General features: G+C 28.4%; 1 protein-coding gene across 1 annotated transcript in view; it reads left to right on the plus strand.

Moving 5' to 3' along the window:
- LOC129976615 (monocarboxylate transporter 12-like) overlaps positions 1–14,320 on the plus strand; it is a 249,466-nt gene that overhangs the window by 102,815 nt on the left and 132,331 nt on the right. The window lies entirely within an intron of this gene.

The following is a 14,320-nucleotide window of genomic DNA, read 5'->3' on the forward strand; positions in this document are numbered from 1 at the left end:
TTTTCTTCCTATAACAACCAGTCGAATTTTGCGATTTAAAAAAAATTTAGTCTTGCGAGTTAATGGTTATGATCTCGTACTAAAAACATTCGTCTTAAAAATAATAGTCCACATTTCCGAAAAAAAGTTTTAAGCAGAAGCATAAAGATTAGAATTCACAAGATATTGATTTCTAATGAAAAATAATTCACATTACTATTTTATAATTCACTAACATGTCGATGTATTTCTAAGAAAATATACGTGATCAATCTTTAATTGCCACTTTACGTTTTCATTTAAATTTTAATTTACGTTGATTAAAAGGATTATAAAAAAATAACATTAATCTTCGTATTAGCCAGAAAATAAAGATATAACTATATTTCAATTTTAGAAAATATATTTTACATAGGAAATGCAATAAAATTTTAAAAAATCAGTTTTAAACATCTTCTTGAATATAATTTTTTTTAATTCTATAATTTGTATCTATCTTTCCTGCGTTTCTAATCAAAAGATAAGAAATATTTTATTTACTAACCCTTAAAAATTCTATAGTCAGTATTTTGGTTTTTCAAACTTAAATATGATATCTTAAAATTGCGTTTCTTTGTCAGCGAAAAAATTCAAAGATGGCTGGAATGGAAATAATATCAAAACTGAGTTGTATGAAACGTGAACAGAAAAAATTTGACTGGAAAAAAATGGCATCAAAATTCGTTTGTCGAAACTTGAAGTGAACTTTTTCTACTGATGAGACTGATTTCATTTTCTATGTCTAGACAGGAAAGGAAGGTTGAACAACTTATAGTCCTTCAATGAACAACGTGGATAATTTTTCTTCATATTGTATCTTGCTTCGAGGAATTTTCAAACTATGTTGCTAGAATTAACAATAAAATCTGAAAATCTAAGCGAATACTGTGAAACAAAAGCTATTTGTTTTATCATTCGAGACTAGTCAAGAAAAGCACTTTTTTTAATAAAGAGACTCAATTCCCTTGATATAATAAATTTTAAGAAATTACACATTTTCGCAATATGTTTTGTTGAAACAAAGAACATTATATAAATTTAATAATACTGGTAGCGGAATTCCTATGAAGAATTATATTAACCAAACTAAAAAATGAATTAATAAATTAATTCTATTAAATTTATCAATTATTTAGATTTTTTTCTAATATCTTTGTAGTTGAAATTCTCGGAATTCAGTTTCGACAAGTTAGCGTAATTTAGCTAATGCGGAAACTTTTTATTCCATTTCTTCTTTAATGCGAATTTTTATCTCATCCCTTGAATTTCCTGGTAAGATCATATTAAAATTATATGTATAATTCAATTTGATTTGTTAAATGCCTATTAACACTAAAAGATATTTTAAATTTCTGATTTATTTTTGTTAGGTAAACATGACCGCCTCTTTTGGTCTCGGAAACATAAGTGACTATTTTTTTAATGTTTTAACCCCTTTGCATGCAATGATATGTCTGACATGCGTATCAAATACTAAATATTTAGTTTTAATTCTGTGATTAAGAGAAAAGAATTACGGATTTAAAAATGCAAAGTATTTAGAAACACTTCAATAGCTCAAATGCCTTTTATATTATTATGGGAACCAAAATAATTATAAATGTCCAAAATGGGATGTGTCAAATACATAGTAAGTTAAGTAAATTATTATGTCAAGGTATTAATACATTTTAAGATTTTACTGCTGTAAAATTTGTTCAATCAAATAGCAATCAACAGTTGCTTAGTTTTTTTAAAAAATAAAACATTCGATGGGGTTTTTTTTGTATGCTATGTTTTAAAGTTTTACTGTATTAAAAATTCAATTCACTGTTTATTAAAATTAATTAATTACCAGCAATAAAAACTGTGTACATTACAAAATAAAAGGGGAAGTAATAATCCTAACTCGGATTTAATGCCGAAAGAAAGATTTTGTTTAAACCTTAATTTGAATATTGGCGAAAGAAAGGAATTGAATTGTTTGATGGAACGATGATATAATTCGAATTCCCTCATAAAAGTAGAAACATTTTTACAAATTGTGTGTCAAATGAAATTTAAAACATTTATTAAAATAAGAGGAGACCATTGTACGAAAATGAAATAGCGATTTTTTCTAATTCCATTCGCTGAGTTGATTTTGTCTAGTTTATGAAGCATAAAAAGAAAAGTAAAATATTGCAATTATGTTTAATGCAAAACAATAACAATTTTTAAATGCAACAGAATAACCGTATCAGGAATATGAAGACGTGCTTCAGAAAATAATTGCCAAGATGAATTTTATTTTTTCAAAAAAAAAAAAATCAACATTAATACAAATCTGCAGGTAAATGGAAAGATTCTGGTAAAAACTTAAAACTCAAGGCCTCTCGAGATCAGCAACTCAAGCCATTGAATTGCCCAAATGTAAATTATTCTGAATTTCGAAAACGGAATATCTATAAAACGTCTTTAAGTCCTCATCAAATTATTTCTTGCAGAAAAGAATAATAAAGCAAAGTTTCGCACCCAAGGGATTCTATCTATTTGATTTAAAATGCAGTAACGAAATTATTGAAAAATTCAGACACTGTCTGAACACTCAAAGTAATTAGTGGGAGTGTTCTTCCTGGAACTTTTGCGCATACTCTGTAATAAAGATGTTATCTCAGTGAACACCTTGCATGGCATTGCTGTACAATAGTTACGAAATATTAACCTTTAGTGTGAATTTAGTATTTTTACTGAATCTGTCATGCTATCCTTGGCGAGTGTTTCTTGGCATGCGGTCAAAAGTATTCAAAAGTCGAATTTGGGTTTGAGGCATGTTCTTTCCTACCGATTGAAATAAAAATTTGACAAAAAACTATATATAAAGTCTCAAAATCATGTAACAAATTTGATCTATGTAAGTACTGTGTTTTTCAGTTAGCACGTTTAAAAGTATAAATCGATAGACGAATAACACCTTTCCAGATGTGACTTTAGGTATACTCTATAGATGTTGAATTTGAGTACCGAATCTTATTTATCTAGCTCTTCTTATTTTGTGGTTATCGTGCTAACTTATATTCGAACAGTAAGTCAGACAAACTTCTTCAGAAAGGAATTTGCTTGAAATTTGACAGAAATCTACAGAGTTGGTTTTAAGAATATATACCAACTTGCATCTGTCTACCTCGAAGCTTTTCTGAGTTATCTTTGTCACAGACAGACTGACGGACATTTTTCAAAAATGTGTTTTTCGAAAGCACGGTTTTGCATGCTTTCTGGAAAACTACCCGTTTTTTTAAGCTTCAAAACATAGCTTGCAGAGCATCTTAAATTCATAAAACTAAAATAATACTCCAAGCAATTTAGAATTCCATCGGCTTGTTTATTCTTTCCACTTAACAGCTTAATCTTCCAACATTGCCAGATTCCAGAAGATTTACAATTGATCATCAGCTTTTTACAAAAAATAAACGAAATAATATTAACAAAATATGTTTATCAAAGAAAAAATCGTTTGCTTTTACTTTTTAATAATATTTTAACAAAATAAAAATAGTAGCAGTTATAACATGTCTGATAAGGAATCGTCTGCTAAATGTCTATTAATCAATTTAGATGATGATATTTACCGAACACACGGAGGTCTAAAATGTGGTGATTCATCAAAATCTCGAATTTTTCGACGATTATTATACTTTTTCTATGTTTCGTATACGAAAAGTAAAAATTTGGAATAATATTTTTATTCTAGTTTTTTTTTTTTTTTTTGATAATCAATGCTGTGTTCTATATTTTTTCGATATTATAATTATAGTTCAAAATTAAATTTATCAATTACTACTATTATTATAGGACAGAAGGTATGAATTTCTTTGTATGAAAATAAAAAAACAGCATAAAAACTCGAAGTTTGAAAGTTTAAAAAAAGACTCAACAAAAGATTGTAAGATTTGTATTTGTTAAGTTGTCTAATAAATAACGAGATATATTTCATTAATTCACTCTCGAAATGAATGTGTTCAGTATTAATGTTTCCGGCGCAAAAACGATATTTAAAAAAAAAAATACAATTCTTAAATAACTAAAAAAATCAGAATTCGATGAAATGGAAATAATATAGAAAATAGCGCGAAACGTGATGAGAAAAATTTTGGCTGGGAAAAAACAATCAAAATTCTATTGACGAGACTTTAACTTTCTCTACTGATGAGACTGATTTAATTTTCTGCGTCTAGACAGGAAAGTCGAAGGAAGTGTGGGAATTTATAGATTTACAGTGAAAGACATGGATATTTTTTTTTTCTTTTTATTATGTAGTGCCTTTGAGAATTTTTCAAACTATGCTACTAAAAGTATCAGCAAAATCCCAAAATTAAACAAAAATAGTGAAAAAACCTCCATTTTTTTTTATTATTTAAGACTGCCGAGAAAATGCTCTTTTTTTTAAGAATAAGAAATGTAATTTCATTACTATCGTAACCTTTTTTTCGTAATTTTCGTAGCCTTTTTTTTATCTAAGAAAAGATAGCCAGTATATATTATATAAGTTTAATAAAAATAATAAAAAAACTTATAAAAGAATCTCTTAATGACGGCGAGACATGAATTGATAACATGAATCTAATTTTATTAAATGTATGATATCCTATTCGATTATTTCTACTTTTTTCTAATATCGATACAACTGAAATTCATATAGCCCAGTTTTAATAATAACTAATAACCCAGTTTTAATAATAATGTTAAATAAGAACAGTGAAAATTAGCTAGTTAATTAAATTAGATAGAACTTTTCTAATTCCAATTATTCTTTAATAGAAATTTTTATCTAATCTTTTGAATATCCTATTAATATGAATAATCTTGAATGTCTTATTTATATTATGTTAAAATGATTTATATTAGTCACCTTTTGGCCATCAGCTGGGTCGCCAAACATGTTGGTTATGTTCAAGTAAAATGATGTTGATATAACCTCTAAACCATGATTTTCAGACATTAAAGCTGCGCAACTTTAATTACATTTTGTACATGGATCATTAAAATAACTATTAAAATGTATGAATTTATTGTATGTATTCATCTTTTAAACTACATTGATATTAAGCAGAATTATTCTTTGTTTCAGTAAGGGCAGAAAAGAATCTTGCGATGAAATATTTGAAACATTGGAAAGAGTTTGAATTTTAGGGCAATTGTATAGTTTCTTGTTGGAAGTTATGGAAAATATTTCTAAAAAACTTGCCAAAATTCAGAAAAATTAACACTACTATTATTTTTATGTTCGTTAAAAATACTGTTTTTTTTTTAAATCTGAAATGAAATTCATTTTTATGCAATAATGTTTTGCAACTTAACTGCATGAAAACATCAAAATTTAACTTAATTTTTAAGTAAAAATTTCAAAATATTGTTCTTAGGTGTACATTCCACCCTCCAAAGTATATCTGTGTCAAATTTGGTAAATTTAAATCAAATGGTCTGTAGAGAATGCAAGCGCGCACAGACGTACACACACACACACACACACACACACACATTTATCCTCTATTTTGTAGAGGAAGAGATGGAAAAAAAAATCTTGGACCGTTTTAACAGAAAATATGTTAATTTGTAAGGCTACTCACACAATTTTAGACCTCTCTTCTTAATTGGATTTTTTTTTAAATTTAACTTTTATTGTAGTTTAACTAATTCAATCAATTATACAATGATAAATATATAAATGTAATGTTTATATAAAGTGCATTAAAACTTGAAGCATTGAATTTCAACAAGATTTTTTTTTGTGCATGAAAGACACATTCCCATTTTGTATCCGAATATCTTATTTCAATTTCTTTGCGAATGAGAATGTTATGATGAGCATTTTCTGCAACAGATCATCGTTCGCGGATCTCGTTTCTGGAGGGTCAAGTTCCGAACTTGTGTCCCACCTTCACAGCGCCCCACCCTCCGCTGTTCTAGAAGGGTTGAACACTTAATTCGGCCAACGCCTTCCTCACAAAGCATCCAACGCTATAAAGGGAGAATTTTCTTATTTTAAAAAGTTATTTGAAGATGGAATTCCTTCGGATTTCTATGCTTTTTAGAAATACCATACGAAATCATTATTTCGTTTCAGAATTTTGTCAAGAATTCTATGTTCTTGATTCTCCTTTAGTTTCCTATTTTTATGCTCCAATTGCTATTGTAAGCTCTAAATGTAATTAATATTACCAAATTTCTATGATTTTTAGAAATCTACAGTTCAAAATCTTTAAAGGATTTTATCAAGAATTCTGCTTCTTAGATTCAGTTATGGTAAGGTCGATTTTTTTAGTTTAATGGTATAACAGCTATAAAAGTGAACACGAAGTTAGAATAAGACTGAAGTTCAATTCTAAATAATTTATCGCTATTAAATATTATGGATGGAAATTACAGAATTTATTCTTAAGGTTTCTACTACCCAAAATTTTCGACTTAACAGTAATTGTTGAGTTTGCAGCTATAACCACTGAACGATCAGAAATTTAATGATGAATGGAATTTATGATTTAATGATAATTTTGCCAAAGGAATCTTTATATATCTATTCTGAGTTTTATTAAGAATTTTACATTTCCTTATTTAGGTTGATTTTAATTTCTTAATTCGGGGTTCATAGCTATTTATGTAAAATAGAAAATTTGGGTGAGTGAAATCCGAAAAATTTTTATGATTGTTAGAAATCTTTCATTTTAAATCTTTGTTTAAATGAAAAATTTCTTTTAAGAATTCTCTTTCTTTCACTCAGGCTGAATTGTTTTGAGTCTTTTTTTTAATCATAAAAATCAATTACAAGATATTTTTTTGCTTCAAATGCATGATTCCTATTGATTTTCAGAAATTGTCTTTCGATATTTTTTGATTATTTTTTTCATGAATTGCACGATTTTGATTTAGTTGCATTTAGCTAAGTTTGTTTTATTGAACCTTAAATATAAATGCGATTGTGCTGTGCCAAGCACATGGCTGTTTCAAAGACTATAATTTAAGTCTTTATATATTAAAGATAGAACTAAAGCAAATGTTGATAAGGCAAAATCATATTTTAGTGTGCCCCTTATTTCTCCAGGGATGCCAACAGTATAAAGTCGCCAATCAGGATGTCTGATCATATAAACATCATTGTGAAACAGTTACAGTTATCCATCATTTTTATCAAAAGTGTGAGATTTATTGATCACAATTTTTTTTTATCTAAGAATACTTCTTTTTGAACCTTTATCGTCACTATTGCTGAATCTCCTTTGAATTTGGAAATAACGAACTTTTGCAAATCTACTTATACAGGTCTCAACATAATACAATAAAATTCAAACAAGCGATGTCTTCGACATTTGGAATAGGCACCGGGCAGACATTTTTTAACTACAAAAAAAAAAAAAAAAAAAAAAAAAAATCCTACGGTGGGAGCGGGAACCTAGTAGCTTCGCTAGCTCATTAAACTGCAGGATTTTGAGAATAACAAGAACAGCACAAGGAAAAATGAAAGCATCTTTTCCTAATTGCTTCTCCGCAAAAAACTGATGCTTTTCTTGAGAGGAAATTTAAAGGGACAATTACATTTATTCGGTTCAACTAATTCTTTATTTGGGCAAAAAACAATTTCCATAATAAAAAATTTAAAAAAAGGACTTTTCTGCGTTGCAAATGTCGTTCTATCGGCGCCATATGTATTTCGAAATGTAATCATCGAATTCACAAATGCAGTATCCTTCATAATACAATATTTGTGATCATAATATTTCTGATTATCTCAGTCATCAGGCATTGGATTATAGAACACTCACAGATTCATCGAATAGTAAGGGAAAATATACACGAAAAGAACAACAAATTACGAAGTATTCCGTTAGAATGTTAAGATAATATTAAAATGTAAAATAGTGAAATAAAGACAAACGATCCCAAAAGCTGGAGCAAATATTTTTATTCTTTTATTTTCTGTTCTGACAAAATTCGTAAACAAACGATTTTATTTAGAATAACATAATTCGATAAGAATTGTAAAAGGATAAATATTATCTATTAGTAATTGACTTTAAAAATAACTCTGAATGTTTTATTAGCAGTAATAACACTTTTAATTTTAAAACGTGATTTAATTAAATATTTTAAATAGAAATTTATTTGTTAATTATTTTTAATTTTCATTTCTTACAAAATTGATGCAGCAGACAAATGAACAAGCGAAAACAAATCAACATTAGGAACAGTAATCTAATATATAAAATTCTCGTGTCACAGTTTTCGTTGCCATACTCCTCCGAAACGGCTTGACCGATTTTGATGAAATTTTTTGTGCTTATCCGGTATCTATGAGAATCGGCCAACATCTATTTTTCATCCCCCTAAATGTTAGGGGTAGTCAATTATTAATTAAAAACTAACTTTCCCGCCAAAAAAATCTTCCATTTTCCCCACCGCCAACTTTTCCGCCAAAAAAATCTTCAATTTTCCCCAACGCCAAATGATTTAGGCTTTAGTTCTTTTTTTCTCCCAACAGTAATGAGGCTAGGGTTAAGATTTTTCGGCGGATTATTTCAAACGATTCTGTTTATTTTCTTAATGTTTTATGCATTTAAAATTAAACATTGTTAATTAATCCATGTTTCAGATTCATTCTGAAGTACTTTTGAATTAAAATAGCACAGAATAAAGGAAATTAAAAATGTCTAATCTTCATAGCGTTACCCCAACTGGCGTAGAAAAATTCACGCATTTGCGTTACGTAAAAGGCGAAGAAAATTCACGCATGCGCACTGTGTTCTGATCGTTGGCATGGCAACCATTATCAACGGACGATTTAAATTACTTTTAGGTTAGTTGTATGCTTTTGTAAGTAAATTGTATTTATGTTATATATTTTTTGTATATGCTTATAGTTTTAAGTACATCGTTTTTTAAGTAGTTTTTTTTAACCTGTTTACAATGATTTAAATTATTTTTAGGTTAGTTGCATGCTTTTGTAATTAAATTGTATTTATGTTAGTTATATATATATTTTTTATATATGCTTATAGTTTTAAGTACGTCGTTTTTTAAGTAGTTTTTTTTAACCTGTTTTCAATGATTTAAATTATTTTTAGGTTAGTTGCATGCTTTTGTAATTAAATTGTATTTATGTTAGTTATATATATATTTTTATATATGCTTATAGTTTTAAGTACATCGTTTTTTAAGTAGTTTTTTTAAACCTGTTTTCGACAGATTATTTTAAACGATTCATTTTATTTTCTTAGTGTTTGATGCATTTAAAATGAAACATTGTTAATGAATCGATCCGTTCATGATGAATCTGAGAAAATTTTGTTGACAAATTCTTGAGATATTATATAAATTAAGAAAGATATTCTTTAGTGCCCATAAAGTTTAAACGCTCAGTGACTCTATTATCAGTAATAATATTATTAAAAAAAATGCTTTGTTTCAGTAAAAAATATTGTTATATTAATTGCAGATTAATCCTTTACACTTTAATTTAAAGCATAAATTCTACGAGGGGTAACAGAAAATTAGAGAGATACATATCACGTTATGACTGAAGGCCTTTATAATATTATGAGTGAATTATATGACTATCAAAATTTGAAGTTTTAAAATATTTTGCTGAAGAATAAAATATTTTGCTGAAGAAGTTGGAATTGCATAAAATATTTAATTATTAAAATTTTAACGAACACTAAGATTGGCGAACCGGCTGGTCGCCAAAGGCGGCTAGTTATTGTATACAAATCAGCATTAAGAACAGTAATCATTGTATACAAATCAGCTTTAGGAACAGCAGTTATTGTAAACAAATCAGTATTAGGGTTACTAAAAAATTATTCCGCTTGATTTTTTTGGGTTGCCATGTTGGCGATAAACTCGAGGGCACATTAAACTAGGATTCAACCGTTTATGATTTTGTAGAATTCTTCTAAATGAAATATTTGCCTTGACTCATTGCTTTCTTGAGGAATTTCATATTTTTAAATGCATTGAGTTTCTTAGTTCCATGTGCAGTTGCCACAGATTATTATGGAATTAGTAGTTTGGAAAATTTTGTATGATTTGTCAGAAATAAAAATGATATTTAAAATTTGACGCACAAGTGAAATGTAAGGAAATATTGCAAATAAATGTAATTTTTCAAATTAAAGAAAATGTTATAAACTGTAGTCTTAAATTAGATTTTTGTCAGAAAACTTATAAGACAATACAGTTAGTAAAATTTACGCTTGTAAGCTGAAGAAAAATTCTAATTTATAGTATTTGTATGCGCTGTTCCGTAGTTAAGTTTTATTTTTGTTCTTTGCAAAATTTCCAGTCTGAGATGAAATCCCAGTAATCTAAATTCTATTTCTCTTTCATGAAAAACACATACATATGAAATCCGGGAAGTAATCTTCAAAATAACTAAGAAAGAAAACACTTGAGAACATTTTTATCAAAGGAATTGTTAGTTTGGGCCTCTATTCATACATTTTTTATAAAAATAGATTTCTTTGGCTACAAGCTTAAAGGTTTATTTATTTTTAACAAAGAAAAAAAAACGCAATAAAAGTTATATGTCCAAACCTTTCTTACAAACTCTCTAATAAGGGTTTTAAACCTTCCCTTCCTTCCACATTAAATTGTGTGTTTTGAGAGATCATGCCTTCCAAAAATTCTCAAATATTAATTTTTAGAGTCTCTCGAATATGAGAGTTATGTCCTTCGTATTGTAGTAAAAAAAATCCAAATATGTATTGTGTTTGATTTTGTTTTTGTTGGCTGAATGAAACCAAAATTTGGCACAAGCCTACAGTACTATTAAGAACACTAAATTCCATTAATTTAAAACTTAGTGATTTCTGCGACCGGGTTTACATGGAATCGAAAGTTCAGATTGATAGACTGTCAACCTCTTAACGAATTTGTTTTAAAGTTTTATACGGATTTTAACCATAAACCCTAAATCTATGCACTAGATTTTATTTGTCTGGACTTTTACATTTTGCAGTTATCATGTTTAATTATATTCAGACAGACAGACTTTCGATAAAGGTTCATAAAATTTGATAGAAATTTTCGAATTTAATCTTAATACTTTGTGTCAATTTTATTTACCTAATTCAAAGTGCTTTGAATAATCGTGTTTATACGCATATATAACTTCAACATAACGCTCTGCGGTGATATGAAACGTGGAGATTCGTCAAAATCTCGAATTCATTTTTTTTTGTCAGTCACAATACTTTCTCTTTGTATATTTTTATATGAGAATATAAAAATTGGTCAAAGTGTGTGTGTGTGTGTGTGTGTGGTTATGAGCCACATTTTTTTTGTGATTGTAGATTTTACAACAATCTGGGATTGATAACAGCAAATAATTTGAATTTATTTTAATAATTTTTATATTTATTCGTAAATAAATGCTTTTTAATAATTAAATGGCATAATTACACTACTTGATTAACTTTTAAAGCACATATAGTTTCTTAACCCTTTCTAGGGCCGTGGGAAGTATGCTTTCCACCAAATTTATCAATCTTTCTATGAAATTATGTAGGTTGGCATCAGTTCTGACAATTTTTTTTAGTAAGTCAGAAACTTAGATGCTTCAGTTTTTTTTTATCTCAGACAAAATGATGTGTCTTGATTTGTTACTTAATTATTAATTAACCAAATTAATTAATGAATCAAATTAAATTTATCTAATAAGCTAAGTGAATTTCTTTTCTTATTCTAATTTCATGCCTAAAAATATTTTAACATGATATGACTAGAAAAAAATGGCCCTTTAAAGGATTAAGCTGCAAAATATTAGATTTAATACTATCAGTCTTATTCTAATTTTTTTAAAAAAAAGAAAGATTTGCTATTCAATATTTTATTTGTGAATGACCCCTTAACTTTCATCTGTAATCGCTGTTAAAATACTCATTGCTGTGTGAGCTGACGTGCGCGCAACTTGCTTTCATTTTTCTTTTTTCCAATTACATATTTAGTATGTCGCGTAGGAAAATGAGTGCGCTGTAGGCCTACCGTTCCGAAAGGCGTTGGACTGACAATTTCGTATTCCAATTTTCAAGCTACCTTCTTACTCCTTGTTCTGTAGGAGGAGCGGTCACTCCTCAAAGTTGCATATCGAATGCTGTAATCTTATCTTACATGGAATAAGTATGATAATTTGAAACAATGTTGTATAGATCATGTCTTTTGTTATTCCAATGAATAAATTTTTGTATTTTGAATTTTTAAATATGGAGTATTTTATTTCCAAAGACGCTATCATAATTGTTTCGATTTAATTTTTTTCAAGTAATGAAGATTTAAATAGTTTTAGTGAAAAATATCTACATGGTTTTAAAGGGCAATATTTAAACCAGAGTTTCTGAAAAATATTTGATTACAACCTCCTCTTAAAATTCTCCTTTTAGAAATTTCGTCCCCCCCCCCAAAAAAAAGTGGGAGTAGGACATTTTAATGCCGAAATTAAAATTGGCGAAAGTGGTGTCTCGAAAAATTCTCGTATACATCCTAATAAAAATGTTAACACCAGAAATCTCTGAAACAGATTTCATCTATCTAGATTTAGATGAAATCTAAACCTTAGATAGATTCCGAATTCGAACAATATCGAACTGGCACGAAATAGAAATGGAGCAAAAATTTATAGGAGTTGAACAAAATCATGACGCGCACAAATGCTCAAATTTTTATTTTCAGAGTGCATTTAGAAATTTAATCAACTGGACATCTTTTTTCGCTTTATAAAGCTGAAATTCGACTAGCACTCCCATTTTAATAAAAAGACAGTATACCGAATTTCATTTATCTAAATCATTGCGATTTTAAATTGTGTTAGCATGCATTCGAATGCGCAGACGGACAGACGGTCAACCCATTAATTTAGTTTAAAATTGCATTCGTATGTAAGCTATAGATGCGAAAACTGTACACCAAATTGCATCCATCTAGATTCGATAGAAATCTACAAATTTAATGCAAACGCCAGATATCAAAACTCGAAGAGCTTTTGAATTGTCATGTTTACAGACAAACGCAACTCCATAAATGAATTTTTTTTTTAATTAAAGAGGGCTAAAATATAAAGATTCTTTGAAATCTCAAGTTCGAATTTTTTGACGATTACAATACTTTCGTTTTGTGTACTTCATATACGAGAAAGCAAAAATGTTGTTTTGCAAAGTAATTTTGATATTCTTTTATTGATATCATAGAGGATGTTTGACTGCTTAACCGCAGTTCAAAATCGCATATGACCAAAAATTATAAATGACGTCCATTTATGAAAATATATGAGAAAAATCAGACATTTTCGACTTTTAATTGGTTGATAATGTAGCTATACTATGCATATTTTAATTCGTTGGCAGCAATCATATTTAGTGTAAGCAAAATTTGCATGTTTAATTCAATTAAGAATGCATTGGAGGATACGACAAATTAATTTTTATTTCTACTACCTGATCTAACTAATCATTATAAAAATAGGTGCATTAATACATAATTTTTAATATATTAATTTTTCTATGTAATAATATTTTTATATATATTGAAATAGAAAGTAAGGTAATATTATAAAATGAAGTTATGCTAAAACCAATATTTACCATTATAATACATGCAAGCAATATCCCAACCTAACCAGAGGCCATGCGGGGGAAAATTGTTGGGGTACCGAAGAGCAACCCCCTAGCATAAAGGAACAGATGACATTGCAAACAACAAAGAACCCTCTGGAGAGAACGAATATTGGTCTTTTTACATTAGGGAAGAACTAAAGACAAGAGCTTCGACAAAATGTCCTTAATATAAGATTTAATGACTGGAATTTTCAAGAATACTTCGACATCAAGAAACATCCAACTTCTTGGCTATCTACCCGCCATAGTGCACAGGTTTTGATCACGTGTTTACAGAGCCTTCTACGGTGCCACACTGACAAGTAGAACTTTTGTCAAATAAAAAAATAAAAAAAAAGGTTTTGATGAACAGAAAATACATCATATCCAGTATATACTTGGTTAAAATACAAATCATCCTCAATTCGGTTAGTAGAACAGTTTTTAAAATGTTGATGGACAGTTCTCCACTTGATGGAATTATTCCTGCTCTCCTGCCAATCCTTAATTATTAATTTTTTAGTCTCATTTCTGAGTTGGATTTTGAACTCATGGAGAGATATTTCTTGAGTTTCTAAGTTTAAAGCTTCCATGGCTAGTGTATCTACTTTTTCGTTTCCAAATTACCTTTGACGTGCTCTGATCCAGATCATTTCGACACCAAGTTCAGCAGCTTTTTCTTTTATATCTAATGTTACTTTTTT

This window comes from Argiope bruennichi, chromosome 7 (assembly GCF_947563725.1).
Source record: "Argiope bruennichi chromosome 7, qqArgBrue1.1, whole genome shotgun sequence".
Classification (NCBI taxonomy): Eukaryota; Metazoa; Arthropoda; class Arachnida; order Araneae; family Araneidae; genus Argiope; species Argiope bruennichi.